Here is an 18,494-nt window from a genome sequence, read left to right as displayed (position 1 = left end):
CAAATAGAAAGTTTGCACATGGAGGGTGATGCCCAAGAGGACTCAGGGTCAAGTCCAGTATTGCATGGCCTTCATATACCATGTTCAGCCATTTTCCCAAATGATGAGCACTCTATAGTTTCCAGTTCTTTGCCATCACAGAATGAGCTGCTATAATTATTTTTTTTTGTACATAGGGGCACTTTTCTTCCTTTTCTGATCTCATTAGTTTACAGGTCCAATAATGTTATCTCTGGATCAAAGGGTATGAACCTCTACTAACTTTAGGGGCATGTTTTCCATTTGATTTCCAGCATAATTGGACTAGTTCACAGTTATACGAACAGTATGCCAAAGTATCTATTTTCCTGAAGACCTCCAAATTTATCATTTTCATTTTTTCTTATCTTTGCTAATTTAATGTTAGGCAGAATTTCAAAGTTGCTTTAATTTGCAATCCTCTAAATATTAATGATACTGAGCCTTTGTTTATAGGGCTATAGATAGCTTAACTGTTTTCCCTTGAGAACTGCCTGTTTGTATACTCTGACCACTTATCAATTGGGAAATCCTAATAGCAGGTTTGGGTTTTTTTGGTGGTTGTTTTGATAAGTTGAATAGATCCATTTTTTTCCTTGTCAATTTTTCCCCTTTCCAGTGGAGCTTCTTCTAAGGTCACTGTTCAGAAGAAATAGAACTCTAAAACATTGACTACTGCAATTTAGGTGAAAAAAATACTCCAGAAATAGCTTTAATGTTCATGTCTACATTCAGGATTTCAAAGGTGAATTTAAACATTAGAAAATTGTTCAAACACTGAAATTTTTATTTTCATTTTCACTCGTAGGTTTTCACATAAAAAAAACAGTATAGCATATGTCCACATATTACAAAGAGATTGTATATGGTAATCCATTGCTACTACACAATGATATTCTGATATTCCTTTAATTTTGTGCCTTATTAATTAAAAAATAGGGTACTTAATGTATATTTTATTAAATAGGCAGTTACACTCTAGGGATGTGTCTAGACTTTGATGCCTGCTAGGAATAAAATTCAAAAGTTTTTACTACATTTCCAGCACAGACCACTTGTAAAGAATTAAAGTATTAAAGATGAAGTCTTCTTCAATTTTTGTTGGTGGGTTATTTATTGTTATTTTATTATTTTTATGGAAGGGGCTGTTTTTTTCCTCTGTATTTCTAGCAATTTTCTAACAATTTTAATGACAATATGTGAGCATTTTTAGATTATAGATTGAAGTGTTAATATAATCTGGAACATATTTTCATCTAAGACTAATAAATTTCATAAGTAATTAAATTGCCATTGAGATTAAAATAACTTGTTGATAGAAGTGAGTTATACAACATTGTTTGCTGAAGAGAAAAAAACTAAAATATTCTATATTGATCTTTTTTCTAAATATAAATTATGGGCAAAATATAAGAAAAATAATAACTAGGTGCTAAAATAATTCAAAGGACTTGAGGTATCATGATTACTTACTATATTAAGGGCACTATTAATGGCACTTCACACATTCCAATGAGGGCAGGATCTTCTCAATGTGATATGAAAGATAAATGGCAGATGAAAGACGTGAACCCCAAACACTCTGAAAATAATGTTAAGACAGAATCAATAATACAGCAGCACTTTTAAAAGTACATACTAATGAAATTACTATGTGTTTAGTTATTTGGTTTCCCAGGACATGATACTGGGATGGAATAAAGGAGGAAATAAATATGAGATATCAAATATTTATATTCTGTGATATTTTGATATATCCAAGATTTGATAAGTGTATATACCTTGCATAAATATGGATCACACTCTCCTCCAGCCTTGGTTTTTAAACATAATGGAAATCTTGCTCTTGTACGTCTGGTATTGCAGGATCACAATTGTATATTTTAATGTTCTATTTGTTGTCGCCCATTCTGGCCCATCTCCCTTTCAAGTCATACATCCTTGATGTATTTTATATTTTGCTCACAAACAAGTTGTCAATGGTAACAATTTGGAGGCTACATGTGCTTACCATCAGTCTTTCCACTTAAAGGCAGTGTAGAGCAATAATAGCAATATTGTTGTTGTTCAGTCATTTTCAGTCATATCTAACTCTTCTGATCCCATTTTGAGGCTTTTCTTGGCAAAGATATTGCAGTGGTTTGCCATTTCCTTTCCTAACTCATTTACAGATGAGAAAACTGAGGCAAACACTGTTAAGTGATTTGCCCAGGGTCACACAGCTATTAAGTGTCTGGGGCCTAATGTGAACTCAGGAAGAGTTGCCTTTCTGACTCCAGGCCTGGTATTCTATCCACTGCACCACCATGTTGTTCTTTTTTTAAAATTTATTTAATATATTTAGTTTTCAGCATTGATTTTCACAAGAGTTTGAATTACAAATTTTCTCCCCATTTCTGCCCTAGCCCCCTCTCCAAGATGGCATATATTCTGTTGCCCCCTTCCCCAGTCAGCCATCCCTTCCGTCACCCCACTCCCCTCCCATCCTCTTTTCCCTTCCTTTCTTGTAGGGGAAGATCAATTTGTATGCCCCACTGCTTGTGTATCTTATTTTCTAGTTGTATGCAAAAACTTTTTTTGTTGTTTTTGAACATCTGTTTTTAAAACTTTGAGTTCCAAATTCTCTCCCCTCTTCCCTTCACACCCACCCTCCCTAAGAAGTCAAGCAATTCAACATAGGCCACAAGCATATCATTATGTAAAACCCTTCTACAATACCCATGTTGTGAAAGACTAACTATGTTTTGCTCCTTCCTAACCTATCCCCCTTTATTGAATTTTCTCCCTTGACCCTGTCCCTTTCCAAAAGTGTTTGTTTCTGATTACCTCCTCCTCCATCTGCCCTCCCTTCTATCATCCCCCCTTTTTTATCTTCTTCCTCTTTTCTCCTGTGGGGTAAGATACCCAGTTGAGTGTGTATGATATTCCCTCCTCAGGTCAAATCTGATAAGAGTAAGATTCACTCATTCCCCCTCACCTGCCTTCTCTTCCCTTCTTACAGAACTGTTTTTTCTTGCCACTTTTATGCGAGATAATTTACCCCATTCTATCTCTCCCTTTCTCCCTCTCTCAATATATTCCTCTCCCATCCCTTAATTTGATTTTATTTCTTTTAGATATCATCCCTTCATATTCAACTCACCCTGTGCCCTCTCTCTCTCTCTCTCTCTCTCTCTCTCTCTCTCACTGTGTATATATATACATATATATATGTATATATATACACATATATATGTAAATATATATACATATATACATAGATATATATACACACATACATATATACATACATACACACACATACATATACATACACATATATATACACACACACACACACACACATATATATATATATATGCATATTCCCTTCAGCTATTCTAATACTGAGGTCTCATGAATCATACACATCATCTTTCCATGTAGGAATGTAAACAAAACAGTTCACTTTTAGTAAGTCCCTTGCAATTTCTTTTTCTTTATTATCTTTTCATGCTTCTCTTGATTCTTGTGTTTGAAAGTCAAATTTTCTATTCAGCTCTGGTCTTTTCACTGAGAAAGCTTGAAAGTCCTCTATTTTATTAAAAATCCATATTTTGCCTTGGACCATGATACTCAGTTTTGCTGCGTAGGTGATTCTTGGTTTTAATCCTAGCTCCATTGACCTCCGGAATATCGTATTCCAAGGCCTTCGATCTCTTAATGTAGAAGCTGCTAGATCTTGGGTTATTCTGATTATGTTTCCACAATACTCAAATTGTTTCCTTCTGGCTGCTTGCAGTATTTTCTCCTTGATCTGGGACCTCTGGAATTTGGCAACAATATTCCTAGGAGATTTCTTTTTGGGATCTATTTGAGGAGGCAATTGGTGAATTCATTCAATTTCTATTTTGCCCTGTGGCTCTTGAATATCAGGGCAGTTCTCCTTGATAATTTCTTGAAAGTTGATATCTAGGCTCTTTTTTGATCATGGCTTTCAGGTAGTCCAATAATATTTAAAATATCTTTCCTGGATCTATTTTCCAGGTCAGTCATTTTTCTAATGAGATATTTGACATTGTCTTCCATTTTTTCATTCCTTTGGTTCTGTTTTATAATATCTTGATTTCTCACAAAGTCACTAGCTTCCACTTGCTCCAGTCTAATTTTTAAGGTAATATTTTCTTCAGTGGTCTTTTGGACCTCCTTTTTCATTTGGCTAATTCTGCCTTTCAAGGCATTCTTCTCCTCATTGGCTTTTTGGAGCTCTTTTGCCATTTGACTTAGTCTATTTTTTAAGGTGTTGTTTTCTTCAGTATTTTTTTGGATCTCATTTAGCAAGTCATTGACTTGTTTTTCATGGTTTTCTCGCATCATTCTCATTTCTCTTCCCAATTTTTCCTCTACTTCTCTAACTTGCTTTTCCAAATCCTTTTTGAGCTCTTCCATGGCCTGAGACCAGTTCATGTTTTTCTTGGAGGCATTTATTGTAGGCTCATTGACTTTGTTGACTTCTTTTGACTGTATGTTTTGGTCTTCTTTGTCACCAAGGAAAGATTCCAAAGTCTGAGACTGAATCTGGGTGCGTTTTCGCTGCCTGGCCATGTTCCCAGCCATCTTACTTGACCCTTGAGTTTTTTGTCAGGGTATGACTGCTTGTAGAGTAAAGAGTACTATGTTCCAAGCTTGAGGGGATGTGCTGTTGTTTTTAGAGCTATTACAGCCAGCTCTGCCACACCAGCACTCCTCCTCCCCAAAGAACCCCCAACCCGGACTGGACTCAGATCTTCAGTAGGCTCTGCACTCCTGCTCTGATCTGCCACTTAATTCCTCCCACCAGGTGGGCCTGGGGCCAGAAGCAACTGCAGTTGTAGTTCTGTAGCTGCCCCACCTCTGCTGCTGCTGGGGCAGTGGCCAAACCACGAACTCCTTCTTTCACTCTGTCCCCAGCAGCTTTTCCCACTAACCTTCTCTGTTGTCTTTGGTGTTTGTGGGTTGAGAAGTCTGGTAACTGCCGCAGTTCACTGATTCAGGGCACTAGGGCCCGCTCCACCCAGCTCCCGGTCTGGTTGGTCCTGCTGCCACCTGCGCTGGGCTCTGCTCCGCTCCCAGCTCCGTGTACGATAGACCTCACCCAGCAACCATCCAGGCTGTCCTGGGCTGGAGCCCTGCTACCCTCTGCTATTTCGTGGGTTCTGTAGTTTTTCTCTGTTGTCTTTAGTGTTTGTTGGTTGAGAAGTCTGGCAACTGCCACAGCTCACTGATTCAGGGCACTAGGGCCCACTCCGTCCGGCTCGTGGTCTGGTTGGTCCACGCGGCCAACACTGGGCTCTACTCCACTCCACTCCCTGCTCCATGCTCGATAGACCTCACCCAGCAACCATCCAGGACGGATGGAGCCCTGCTTCCCTTTGCTATTTTGTGGGTTCTGCAGTTCTAGAATTGGTTCATGGCCATTTTTTATGGGTTTTTGGAGGGACTTGGTGGGGAGCACACTAGTCCCGGCTTTCCAGCCACCATCTTAGCTCTGCCTCTCCCCCCATGTTGTTCTTAAAGGGCTACAAAATGCTAGCTATCTTTATCCATTGTGCCACCTAGCTGTCCCCAGGACAGGAAACAAGGTAAACTTGTTAGATTTCTGTAATCCAGATGCAAATTGGGATGAGGAACTTTAAAAGCTCAGAACAGGGCAGTAATTAGATTTTGCCCTAGATCAGACAACTTTGGGCATGCTAAGCTTTTAGATAGCTGGCCACTGATAAGACAATTGAAGACATTAGTAAGACCCAATGAAAACAAAACAGAACCAAAGAGGGCCCAGACATCTAGATACCAGAAGAATCTAAAACTATGCAGAGATTGGTCCTAACAAACAAAACAAGAAAAATAAAATCATATGATTATATAAATACATGCGTAAATGGCTTTGACAATAATCATTCCTGTTAGAAAAAGTACAAATACTCAGGAATAGATAGATCATTCCTTAATAGGATAAGTGTATATCTAAACCAAGAGCCTTCATTATATGTAATGGAGACAAACTAGAGTCCTTTCCAATAATATCAGTGGTAAAGGAAGGATGTCCATTACCATCTCAATTTTTTAATATAGTGCTGGAAATATTAGCTATAGAAATAAGACAAAGAAACTGAAAAAATAAGCCCAGACAAAGAGAAAACTAAATAAATCCTTTTTCCCCCTGTTGCAACAATTTGGCTAGCAGCTGCTGTGGGGGTGTAAAACCAACAAAAGCCAGCTCACAGAATGCTGCCAGCCCAGGTTCCTTTGATCTGCTTTACTAAGGAAAGCAACATTAAGTATACAAATAAGTATAAAAATATCATTCGCTTAGTTCAGGGGGAAAAGCCAGCACCCTGAACTTCAGAGCAAATACAAACAAATTACCAACATCAACAGACAGATCTTGTCGATTCAAATCTCAATGCATAGTTACCAGAGTTTAACAAAGTCTGAACATCCAGTTTTACAAGCTGGAGGGCTCTTAACTACAGCTGCCCAGAGTCTCCACATCAGTGCACTGCCAAGAGTGAGATCCCTAAGCAAATAGCTCTGTCTTCTCTTTTTATGCACACTTTAGCCATCATCAAATGTCATCTGAGCAAGCAGAACTTAAGCTCTTACTGTTGGCTCTGGTCTTAGCACCTCCCCCTAGAACCCTGAGGGCTTCACGCCCACATTGGCTTAGCACCTAATAGCTAGGAGTTTGGGGCCTACTTGGGAGCAAAGATATAATCAGACCTCCCTTCATGGTCCCCACCTGGAGCCCACCTTAGTTACTTAATTTAATCAAGGAAATAAAGGCAAATTCTTCAAGGGCACTTGGTTGAATAAATGCCAAGAGCCCATCTTGATCACCAATACCCTGCCCCCCCCACCACAGATGATATGATAGTTTACTTTGATATTCCTGGAGAATCAACTGTGAAATTTAACTGAAATAATTAATAATATCAGCAAAGTTCCTGGATACAAAATAAAGTCACATACATCAGTATTTCCATATATTACCAATGAAATGAAGCAAAGACAGTGAAAGTTAAGTTTTATCTTAAATAAATATAGGACTTCTAAGGGCAGAACCGAGACAGTAGAGTAAGAAGAACACTCTGCTGAGCTCTCCCAACATTCCCTTCCAAACAACTTTAAAATAACACCTCAAATCAAATTTTGGAGTGGGAAATACAACAAAAGATCAGTGAGACATTGGTCCAGCCTATGACACTTAAGAGGACAGAAAGATCTGTGATCCCAGGGTGAAGGCTGGCCCAGAGCCCATATGGATGAAACACTAGTCGTGGTACTAGGTGGTGGCAACAGAAACAGCAGCAGCTTGGGTGGGGGGGTGGGTCCTCAAGCCAGTGTCCTTAAGGGGATCTGGCAACTGGTCAGGAAGAGATTACAGGGGTCCAATATGCCAGCACTGGACAAAGGACCAGATGCTGCAAATCCATTGCTTCTACCCACTTCTCAGTCATAATTCAAGGGCAGTGAGGAGTACTTTTGATCAAGAATGAGCAGAGGTCCTGAGGAACAGTATTGCTTTAGGTCACAAAGCATCGGGGCCCTGAAGAACATTATCACTTCTACTCCCAAGGGAACAGAGATCCTGAGAAATAGGATAATTTCCAATCCCAAGGAAGAAAGGGCCCTGAGAATCAGTATTAATTAAAATCTCAAGGGATCAGGGGCCCTTCCTGGGTAAGGACCAGAGTGCAGATCAGAAGAGTAGTGACCACACCTCTCCCCAGACCATACAAACTGGAAGCACAAAATCTTCCAGAACTAGCACCAAAACCACTAGAACCAGCTCTAAAAAGAGCAGCTCAGAAAAAGCTTAAGGCTTGAGACACTGTCCCTCACCACCACCCTTACACCAGGAACAGAACCCAAATTTAACATAAAATTCAAAATTAAGAAAAAAGGTGGGAAAATAAGGAAACAAAAAAAGAACCTAACCATAAAAGGCTACTATGGTGCAGAGAAGAGGAAGACACAAACTCAGAAGAAGACAATGAAGTCAAAACAGCTATAAGCAAAGCCTCAAAGATAAACATAAATTGGACATAATTACAACAAGAATTCCTGGAAGAGCTAAAAGGTGATTATTAAAATCAAATGAAAAAGGTAGAAGAAAAATTAGATAAAAACATGAGAGCAAAAGAAAATTATGAAAAGACAATCAGTAGCTTGGTGAAAAAGAGTGCACACAAAAATACCTAAGGAAATAACAGCTTGAAAAAATAAATGGCCAAATGATAAAAGAGGCACATAAATCCACTGCAGAGAAGAACTCCTTAAAAAGCAGAATTGACCACATGGAAAAAGTTGTACCAAAATTCATGGAAGAAAAGAACTTTTTAAAAAGCAGAATTGGCTAAATGCAAAAGGAGATACAAAAGCTTACTGAAGAAAATAATTACTTAAAATTAGGATTAGGTAAGTGGAAGCTAATGACTCCATGAGACATTCAGAAACAATATAATCAAAAGAATCAAAAAATAGAAGAAAATGTGTATATCTCATTGGGAAAAAAAATGACCTGGAAAACAGATCCAGAAGAGATAATTTAAGAATTATTGGGCTTCCTAAAAGTCATGATCAAAAAGAGGGTCTAGACATCATCTTTCAAGAAATTATCAAGGAAAATTGCCCTGATATCCCAGAACCAGAGGATAAAAAAAGAAACAGAAAGACTCTACCAATCACTACCTGAAAGAGACTCCAAAATGAAAACTCCCAGAATATTATAGCCAAATTCCAGTGCTTCCAGATCAAGGACAAAATATTGCAAAGAGTCAGAAAGAAATCATTCAAATACCATGGAGCCACTGACAGTCTCACATAAGATTTAGCAGCCTGCATGTTAAAGGAGCAGAAGATTTGGAATATAATATTCTAGAAGACAAAAAAAAATCTGGGATTACAACCAAAAATAACCTACCTAGCAAAACTGAGTATAATCCTTAAAAGGAAAACAATAAATATTTAATGAAATAGAGGATTTTCAAGCATTCTGGATGAAAAGACCAGAGGTGAATAGAAAATCCGACTTTCAAATACAAGACTCAAAAGAAGCATAAAAAGGTAAACCTGAGTGAGAAATCACAAGGGACTCAATAAGGTTTAACTATTTACTTTTCTATATGCAAAGATGATACATGTAACTTCTAAGAACTTTATCATTAGTAGGGCAGTCAGAAGGATTCTATATAGAAAGAGACTGTGGGAGTGAGTCAATTATGTTGCGGTGATGTAAAAAATGGATAGATAAGAAAGAGAGATGCTTTGGAAGAATGGGAAAGGGAGAGGAAGAATGGGGAAAATTATGTCACATAAAAGAGGTATATAAGGAACAGTTTTTATATTGGAGAGGGAGATGGTGGGATGAGTGCAGGAAAGGCTTCAACCCCATTCATATCTAAATGTGTTCAAAGAGGGTATGCACACACTCACACACAGAGACACACAGAGACACACAGACACAGACACAGACACAGACACACACACACACACAGCCTCTCTCTCTCAATTGGCAATAGAAATCTATCTTATCCAACAGGGAAGTAGGAGGGGAAGTGGATAAGAGAAGGGGGTGTGATAAAAGGGAGGACAGATAAAAGAAAGCCATGGTCAGAGGCAAAACAGATTTTAGAGGAGGGACAGACTAAAAGAGAGAGAAGAATAAACATGAAAAAATAGGATAGAAATAAAATGCATAGTTAGCAATCATAATGGCAAATGGGAGGGACTCACCCATAAAAAGGAAAGGGAAAGCAGAATGGATTTGAAACCAGAATCCAACAATGTTGTTCACAAGAAACACACTTACAAGAGAGAGACACAAGCAGAGTGAAAATAAGGGGCTGATGCAGAATCTGTTATGCTTCAGCTGATGTAAAAAAGGCAGGTGTAGCAATCATGATATCAGACAAAGTAAAAACAAAAATAGACCCAAATAAAAGGAGTAAGCAGGAGAATCATAGAAAATGAAGTAATACCAATAACTAAACATATATGCACCAAATGACACAGCATCCAAATTCTTAAAAGAAAAAAAGTTAAATGAAACACAGGAGGAAATAGTAAAACTATACTAGTGGAGGACCTCAACTTTCCCCCCTCAGAACCAGATAAATATAACCATAAAATAAATAAGAAATTAACAAAATGAACAAAATCCTTTTTAAAAAAACTTAAATCAAGGATTTTTTATTTACATTAAATTACATATATTAATTAAATTACACATATATAAACTGCTGCCTTCTCCCCACCAAAAAAAAAATATTCTCCTCCAGTCAGTTCTATAGTTGTCATTTTACACACGTTTGGGTCCCTCCTGAGAGCCTTCAGTCCTCTTTTGCAGTGTAGGTTTTGGCACCATCCCATTTGCCTGGCCAGGTACTGGTCTCTTGCTGACCTCCTAACATCTTTGTTGTTGCACTCTAAGAACTGGCTGTGTTTCAGGCAGCTTCTCCTCTCCTCCTCAGCCTCTCGTCTCTTCCTCCCTCTTGCAGGTGCTTTCACCCCATTGATCCTTTGGGGCTGAAGGCCTTCTCCATGTCTCCCACCCCACTGGATCCTTCCTCACCACAAAGCCTGTCCTGTGCCTCAGAACTTGAGCTACTTCCCTCCCTTTCCTGACTCCTCTCTGAAGGGCTGATGCTCAGCTCCCTTTCTCTGGAGGTGTTTCTCATGCTTGGCTTTCTTTCCCTCAGCACAGCCTCCCACCTCTTGTTTCCTTCTCCCCCTCATACTGGTCTTTGCTGTTTCTCAGCCTGGCTTTTTCTCATTTCTGAGGGGGCTGCTTCTCCCACTCTTGCTCCTACCTACCCTATTGGTCAGTTCTCCCCCCTCTCCTCTCTTTTCCTCTTCTGGATGTAATCTTTATTGCTGTCCTCCCTGGACCTATCCTGATCTATTTTTTTTTTCCTTTCTGGCGACCACTCTCTATGGGATGTTAGTCCTGCTTCCTGACCTGGCTTTTACAGCTGCAGTCCTGATGCTGGTCACCTCTGACCCTTGCTGCAGTGTCACTGTCTTCTGCCCTAAAGGCCTTGGTGTCGCTCTTGTTATGGTGCCCTCTGTTCTCCCCACTCCACCCCACCCCAATAGCTTGAGTGAGCTTAGTTCCTTTCACCATGATAGCCACTTTCACTCCTGAAGCTCCACTGACTCATCTTCAATTTTATCATCTTCGCTGCTGTCCATATCAAGTTTACTGTCTGCACCTGGGTTTTCCTCTCCTTTCACTCAGGTTTTGGGTATGATTCTATCAACTGGGGCTCTGTTGTCTGTATTTAATTCATCACAAGAACTCTGTGGCTTCTCCTCCTTTATCCTAGGGCTAACTTCCCCAGGCACGTCCTCTTCTCCAACTGCTAGATTTAAAAGGCACCTATAAAATCCACTGAGACCTTTCTACTGTTACATCCAGACAAGCCTCTAAGGAAGTGATTCTCTTCTCTCCATTTCTTCAGCTCTCTCTTGAAGCTTCTTCTTATATGTCACAAATACCTCTTTATCATAAAATTATCTCTTTTCAATTTCTCATTCTCATGGAATTTTCTTTTCCACTCTTTTCTCTTGCTTTTTTTTCTTATCTCAATTTCTTTTGGTAGTCTGTGGATATACTTATGCTTTCTGTCATTTACTAAAAGCAATTTAGGATTACTTTCCTCCTTTTCCCACTAATTTCATCATAAATCCAAGAATTCATTCACAAATCCTGGTGTGGTTTATCACTTGCTTCTTGAAGGTTTCTCTCTGAAGGCTGTCACTCACAGAGGTCTCCTCATTAGAGTCATTGTCAAACACCAATGACTTCTGCAAAATAACTTTCTGAAATTGCTGTGCTTTCTTTGGCAAAATGAGCCCACCCTTGTTGCTGTTGTTTGTCCTTCATTCTAGGCAAGATGATGCCATGACTTGCAAGTGAATTGGATTTAAGTGAAGGAGGGCTGTGCAAGACAGCCAGCTTCACTCTCTCCCCTAAAGCCATTTGGGTCCAGTAGCAAGACATAGATCAGGACAACTAGAGACAGCCTTGGATGCAGTGGGAGACCTTGGCCTTTTTAAGCTAAGGTCTTTCAGAGTTCTTACTTTGCCTGAGGCAACACGTATTCGGTGATTAAGGCTGGTTAAGAAATGAGACAAGGAATGACCCCTCTTATCCAATAAAAAAATCACTCTGGGAGGGGAAGAACCTCAAAGTTTCTGGCCAAAACAGAAATAGTAGTGCTTAGGCTAGGAACCAGTTGTTGGCCAATCCATGAGAGCCAGAGTGAACTGGGTTTAGGACATGGTCTTTAAGAAAGAAATCTAGCCAGTAGTTTGGCAAAAAGTAGGCATACACCAGCATCTCACACTGTATACCAAGATAAGAACAAAACAGATGAATGATCTAGATGTAAAGGGTGATATCATAAGTAAATTAGGGGAGCATGGGGAAAAGTACCTGTCAGATCTATTGATAAGGGAAGAGTTTATAACCAAACAAGAGATAGAGAGGATCACTGGAAGTAAAATGGATAATTTTGATTAAATAAAATTAAAAAGCTTTTTCATAAATGCAACCAGAATTAGAAGGAAAACAAAAAAATTAGAAGGAAACTAGGGAAAAAAATTGCAGCAAGTTTCTCTGATAAAAGGCTCATTTCCAAATACACAGGGAACTGATCCAAATTTTTAAAAACAGAGCCATTCCCCAGCTGACAAATGGTCAAAAGATATGAACAGGCTGTTTTCAGAAAAAGAAATCAAAACTATCAATAGTCACATAAAATTACCCTAAATCACATTAGACAAATGCAAATTAAAGCACTCTGAGATAGCACATCACACCTATCAAACTGACTAACAACAGAAAAAAGTAAATGACAAATGCTAGAAGGGATGTGAAAAAATTGGTACATCGATGCACTGCTGATGGAATTGTGAACCGGTCCAACCATTCTGGAAAACAATTCAGAACTATGCTCAAAGAGTCATCAAATTGTGCATACCCTTCAAGACAGCAATACCACTACTAAGTCTGTATCCCAAAGAGATCAAAGAAAGGCAGAAGAACATATTCATACTAAAATATTTATAGCAACTCTTTGTGGTAGCAAAGAATTGAAACTGAGGAGATGTGCATCAACTGGGAAATGGCTGACCAAGTTGTGGTATATGAGTGTGATGGAATATGATTGCGCTATAAGAAAAAATGAGCAAGATGGAGACAAACCAGGGAAGACTTATATGAACTGATGCAATGTGAACTGAGCAGAATCAGAAGAATATTGTATGCAGTAACAACAATACTATAAGTAGGGTCAATTGTCAAAGACTCAGCTAAACTTATCAAGACAATGATACAAGTCATTTCCAAAGGATCTATGATGAAAAATGCTATCCACCTCCAGAGAAAGAGTTGATGAACTCTAAATGAACGCTGAAGCATATTTTTCTAATTTTTAAATTTTCTTTTTTATGAGATTTTCCTAATGCACTTAGAATATAATTATATACATATATATAATTCCGTACAACTTTTACCCATGAAACCTACCTAAAATACAAAAGGAAAAATGAAACATAATTTGAAATGATCAGGCTTTTCTGTGTATTTCTCTTACGGGCTAGTCTTAGCCAAGCAATTTTATTCACATGTAAATAAAGGTCTAATTAAATATTTAAAACACACAATTGATGATTTAGGGATGATCTGTGGTAACTAAGTTTGAAAATTAGTTAGCCTTCTCATACTCAAGAGCAGGTAGCTGGTGTCATTCTTTTTCATAGGAAAACTAAAAAGGACCTGGCCCAACACAGTGTTATGTGCTTGAATTCAGCTTTTAATAGGAAAGCCATTGAAAATGTCATTCACTGAAAACTACTGAAACCCACCTTGACTATACTATACATGTCAAGGTCAGCCCACTGATCCAGCATGACCTATCAGTTAATTTGAAACATGCTCTGAAGCAGAAACCTAATCTTCAGAGATGACACTAAAACTGCTCAAATGTACTGGTGATTATACTATATGTGAAATAAATAATGAATACTCAAAATGGAACATATGGTGAAGTTATTGTAGATGAGATCTCAGATGCCTATGAGGTCTTTCCCATTCTCAGCTTAGAGAGGGTTGGCAGTCATACTCTAGGAACATCTGGGGAGTCACAAGAGATGATGTGAGTTTCCAAAAATGAGCTGGCCCAGCTGGCTAGCCAACTGGCAATATACTGGAATAGAATGTTGTGTCTGATTTGTGGAGGTTATATGAGAACACTAGGAAGTCAATATATTTGTAGAACAACATTGGGACATTCACCACTTAAATGTGTGGGAATTACAGGTATACCCAATGGGAGAATATTCATGCTAGAGAGTAGCAGTTTCAATGACCTCTACATGGAAGATCCAAAATTTAAGTGCAGATCTTATATGAGTGAGTATTAAGAAATGTGGCAATGTCAACGCATTATAATTCTGTCTCCTTTGGAATGGACAATTAAAATTCCTTTTTTAAATAAATTTTATTCAAATTTCTATTGGGCTTTAAAATATATAAAATATATGAAAAATTATTTTGGAAGCTAAAACCAAACAAATGATTGCAGAAGTGAGGAAGAATGTTATAATAGAAAGAACACTGGCTTTGGAGTTAGAGAATTTGGGTTCAAATCCTGACTTTGTTACTTATTACTTGTGTGAACTTGGGCCAATAAATTACTCTCTAGTCCTCAGTACTTTATCTGTAAAATGAATGGTTTAGACTAAATTGTTTCGGAAGTCACTTCCAGCTCTAAATCTATGATCCTACATTCCCTATTACTTGTTGATTTTAATATCAACCCCGAACAAAAACAAATAAACAGATGAGAGAAAATTAAAAGATAAGTGCATTCAGCATGACTAATATGGAATTATGTTTGATATAATTGTACATGTATATCCTATGTCAGATTGCTTGCTGTCTTGGGGAGGGAGAAAGGGAGACAGAGAGGGAGAAAAATTTGAAACTCAGAATTTTACAAAAATAAATGTTGAAAAATTCCTTTACCTGTAATTGGAAAAGAAATAAAATACTATTAAGGGGGGAAAAAAGGAAAGAAAAGAAAAGTACATTGGCTTTAAAGTGGCCACATTGACTTTGTTTTCCTGTTTTGCTTTCTTTACTTTGTGTACAATATGGATTTGTTGTCATTGTTTATAAGTGAATGTTTGTAGTCATTTTGTATAACATTCTTGTTTAGTTTTGCTTTCTTTCTGCATCATGTCATCTAAATCTTCCAATATTTTTTTAATTCTTCATTTCATCATTTATTATGTTGAAATAACATGTTTTATTCACAGAATTTGTTTTCCATTCCACAGCTGATGGACCATCTTTTTAACTCTATGATTTAGCTAAACTGGCCTTCCTACCGCTTCTTACATAGAACACCCTGATTCCTGTCTCTTTATCTCTGCACCACTCATCTTCCATGCCTAGAATTAACTCCCTCCTCAACCCAGCCTCCTAGCATCCTTTACTTCTCTAAATGATCTGTGTAAGACCAATAGCACCAGCACACAGAAGGGCTGCCAACACAGGTTCTTTGATCCGCTTTTCTAAGGAAAGCATCTTTAAGGGTTAACAATCTCACTTTAATTAAACATACATATATCACTCACTTAGTTCAGGGGGAAAAGATCAGCCCCCTGAACTTCAGGGCAAATACAAACAGAATTTACAAATCAAATACATTATATAAACAGATCAAATAACACAAACCAGTCTATCCATAGTGATACATAGTTGCCAGAGAAGCACCATCATCTGTCTGGCTTTATCAAAGCTGGGGTGGCTTTTTCAACAGCTTGCCCAGAGTCTTGTCAATCTTTCAATGAGCGTACCCCAAAAAGTGAAACCCTAACCTTCCAGTACATATACCCTGTTCAGGACCCTGAGGGCTCAAGGCTCACCATTTAGGGTGTGAGAAACCAGAGTGTGGGAAAACTCCAACCACCAGCACTACATCATATACAATTCAATGACTCTCTATTGTCTTAGTACTCAGAAACATTCCAAGCCAAAAAAGATTCCACTTTACCTGCCCTATTCAAACAAAAGCCAGACTCATTAAAGTGAAGAACAGCAAAACAGTGAACAGCATTAAGAGAGGAACAACAAAAAATCCTGCCCTGATTACCATCACACACCTGAAGCCTCTTCTGATCCTCACAAATGTATATACCTTCCCTGCCTAAACAATCTTTATTTATTCTGTGTGTGTACACATATATACAAGCATACATACATATATATGTATGTGTATATATGTTACATACATATGATACACCTACATGTTGTCTGAACCAATAAACTATAATATCCTTAAGAACAAGGATTGTTCCATTTTTATGTTTGTATCCCAAGTTCCTAGTTCAGTACCTGTCAAATAGTAGGAGCTTAATAAATGTTTGTTGACAGATTGATTGACCTTGTTTGTTTCCACTTTTTTGCTATTATAAATCATGCTTCTGAAATATTTTTGGTGCACAATTTTTTTCCCTTTCAAAAATTTCCCTGGGCTATAGTCCCAGATGTTGAACCATTTTATAAAATAAATTGCATTTCTCCTTAGTCCTTGGTATTTTCATACTTGTTTTCAAAAGAAGTGAACTAGCAATTTTATCCTTTGACCACTTGTCTACTGGAGAACAGCAACTATTTTGGTTAACGTACATAATTTCCTTATACATTTTCGATGCCAGACTTTTATTAGAAGTGTTTGGTGCAAAGATTTTTTCCCTGTTTGTTTCTTTCCTTCCTATCCTGGATGTCTTTGTTTTTCATGACACACACACACACACACACACTTTAAAATTTATTTTCATATAATTAAAATCATCTATTTTATTTCCTGCAATTTCCTCTCACATCTTGTCAAAAATTTATCCTTTTTCCTCAATTGTGAAAGCTATAATAAGCTACTGTACTCTAGGGTTTTTTAATGATATGTTTGTATTTACACCATTTATCCATTTAGAATTTATTATGGTGGAAGATATGAGCTATGGACCTCCTCTGATTTGTTACTAACTTGCTATCTAAATTTGTCAACCATTTTTGTTAAACACTAAATAATTTCCCCCATGTTTTATGACCTTACATTTTTTAAACACTAAACTACTCTGTATTCTGGTTCTATCTTATTATTCTGTGACCTATTCCATTGATCTTTTCCCTAGTTATTTTCCAATACTAGTAATTTTGATAATTATTGCTTTCTAATGTAATTTGAAACCCAGATATATAGGTTCCACCTTCATTTTTTAATTCTTAATAATTTTGGATATTTTATTTTATTTTTATTTTCTTCTTCCAAATAAAATCTGTTCTTTCTTATGTATTTTAAACTATGACATAGAATGTTCTAGTCTCTAAAGAATTGAAGTTAGGCATTACCTTGAAGGCAATGTGATGTACACAGTGAGACTGAGAAGATTAAAACATGGCAAAGAAGAAATTATTCAGGAAAAACAGCATAAAAGATTATATCCAAGAAAAGTTTAACTGGAGCAAAAATAGAATGGGTTAAACATATAACTAGAGGAAAGAGTAATGGATGGACAGTTCACATGCTTCATTGGTATCTGTGGACCTGTTCTGATTTTATACAGATCCATATTATATTATGTCTATGGAATACAATGGACTCAAGAAAAAACTCAGAACTTTGTGTGGTGAACTTCTGGGAGGATGAGAATCACACAAGATGAGCAGTCAGGTATATGTTTTGATATGCATTGTTGGAGGAAATACCCACACCCATCTATCATATGATTATAGATCTTTTAGAGGATGAGAATCTTTGCTTAGGGGTATATGGGATGATGATAAATTAAATCAGAGAGAAAGCAAAACAGTTCAATTCTTAATTTGCTCCTGTTTGCTCTGCCGAGGAGGGCAACCTTTGTATTGGAAATGACAGGAAGAATAAAGCAAACAGGGAATTGAAACAGAAGATAAGTAAAGAGATAATAAGGAAGTACTTAGTTGCCCAGATGAACTACATCCTTGGCTACTGAAATAACTGACTGATATAATGGTAAGCATTATTTGGAAAATTGAGGAAAATGTGAAAGGTACTGTAAGATTGGAGAAAAATCCATGATGTCATAAGTCTTTAAAAAATGAAAGAGAGCAGCCTGAAAACTATAGGTCATTGAGTTTGATTTTAGTTTCTGAGAAAACTGCACAACAGATATTTAAGAAGGCTGGTGAACACACAGAGAGCGAAGTTGTGATCACAGAGCCAGCATGGATTCATCAATAACAGGTTATGGCAGACAAACCTCATTTTATTTTTTTTTTAATGCAATTTATTTATTTAACATATTTGGTTTTCAGCATTGATTTTCACAACATTTTGAATTACAAATTTTCTCCCCATTTCTACCCTCCCCCCCACTCCAAGATGGCTTATATTCTGGTT

At 37.5% G+C, this 18,494-nt stretch overlaps 1 pseudogene; it reads right to left on the bottom strand.

The window, feature by feature from the left end:
* LOC118837163 overlaps nt 1-18,494 on the bottom strand; it is a 101,520-nt pseudogene that overhangs the window by 67,811 nt on the left and 15,215 nt on the right.

The sequence above is a fragment of the Trichosurus vulpecula genome, chromosome 2, assembly GCF_011100635.1.
Source record: "Trichosurus vulpecula isolate mTriVul1 chromosome 2, mTriVul1.pri, whole genome shotgun sequence".
Taxonomy (NCBI): domain Eukaryota; kingdom Metazoa; phylum Chordata; class Mammalia; order Diprotodontia; family Phalangeridae; genus Trichosurus; species Trichosurus vulpecula.
This window is presented reverse-complemented; position numbering and strand designations above follow the sequence as displayed.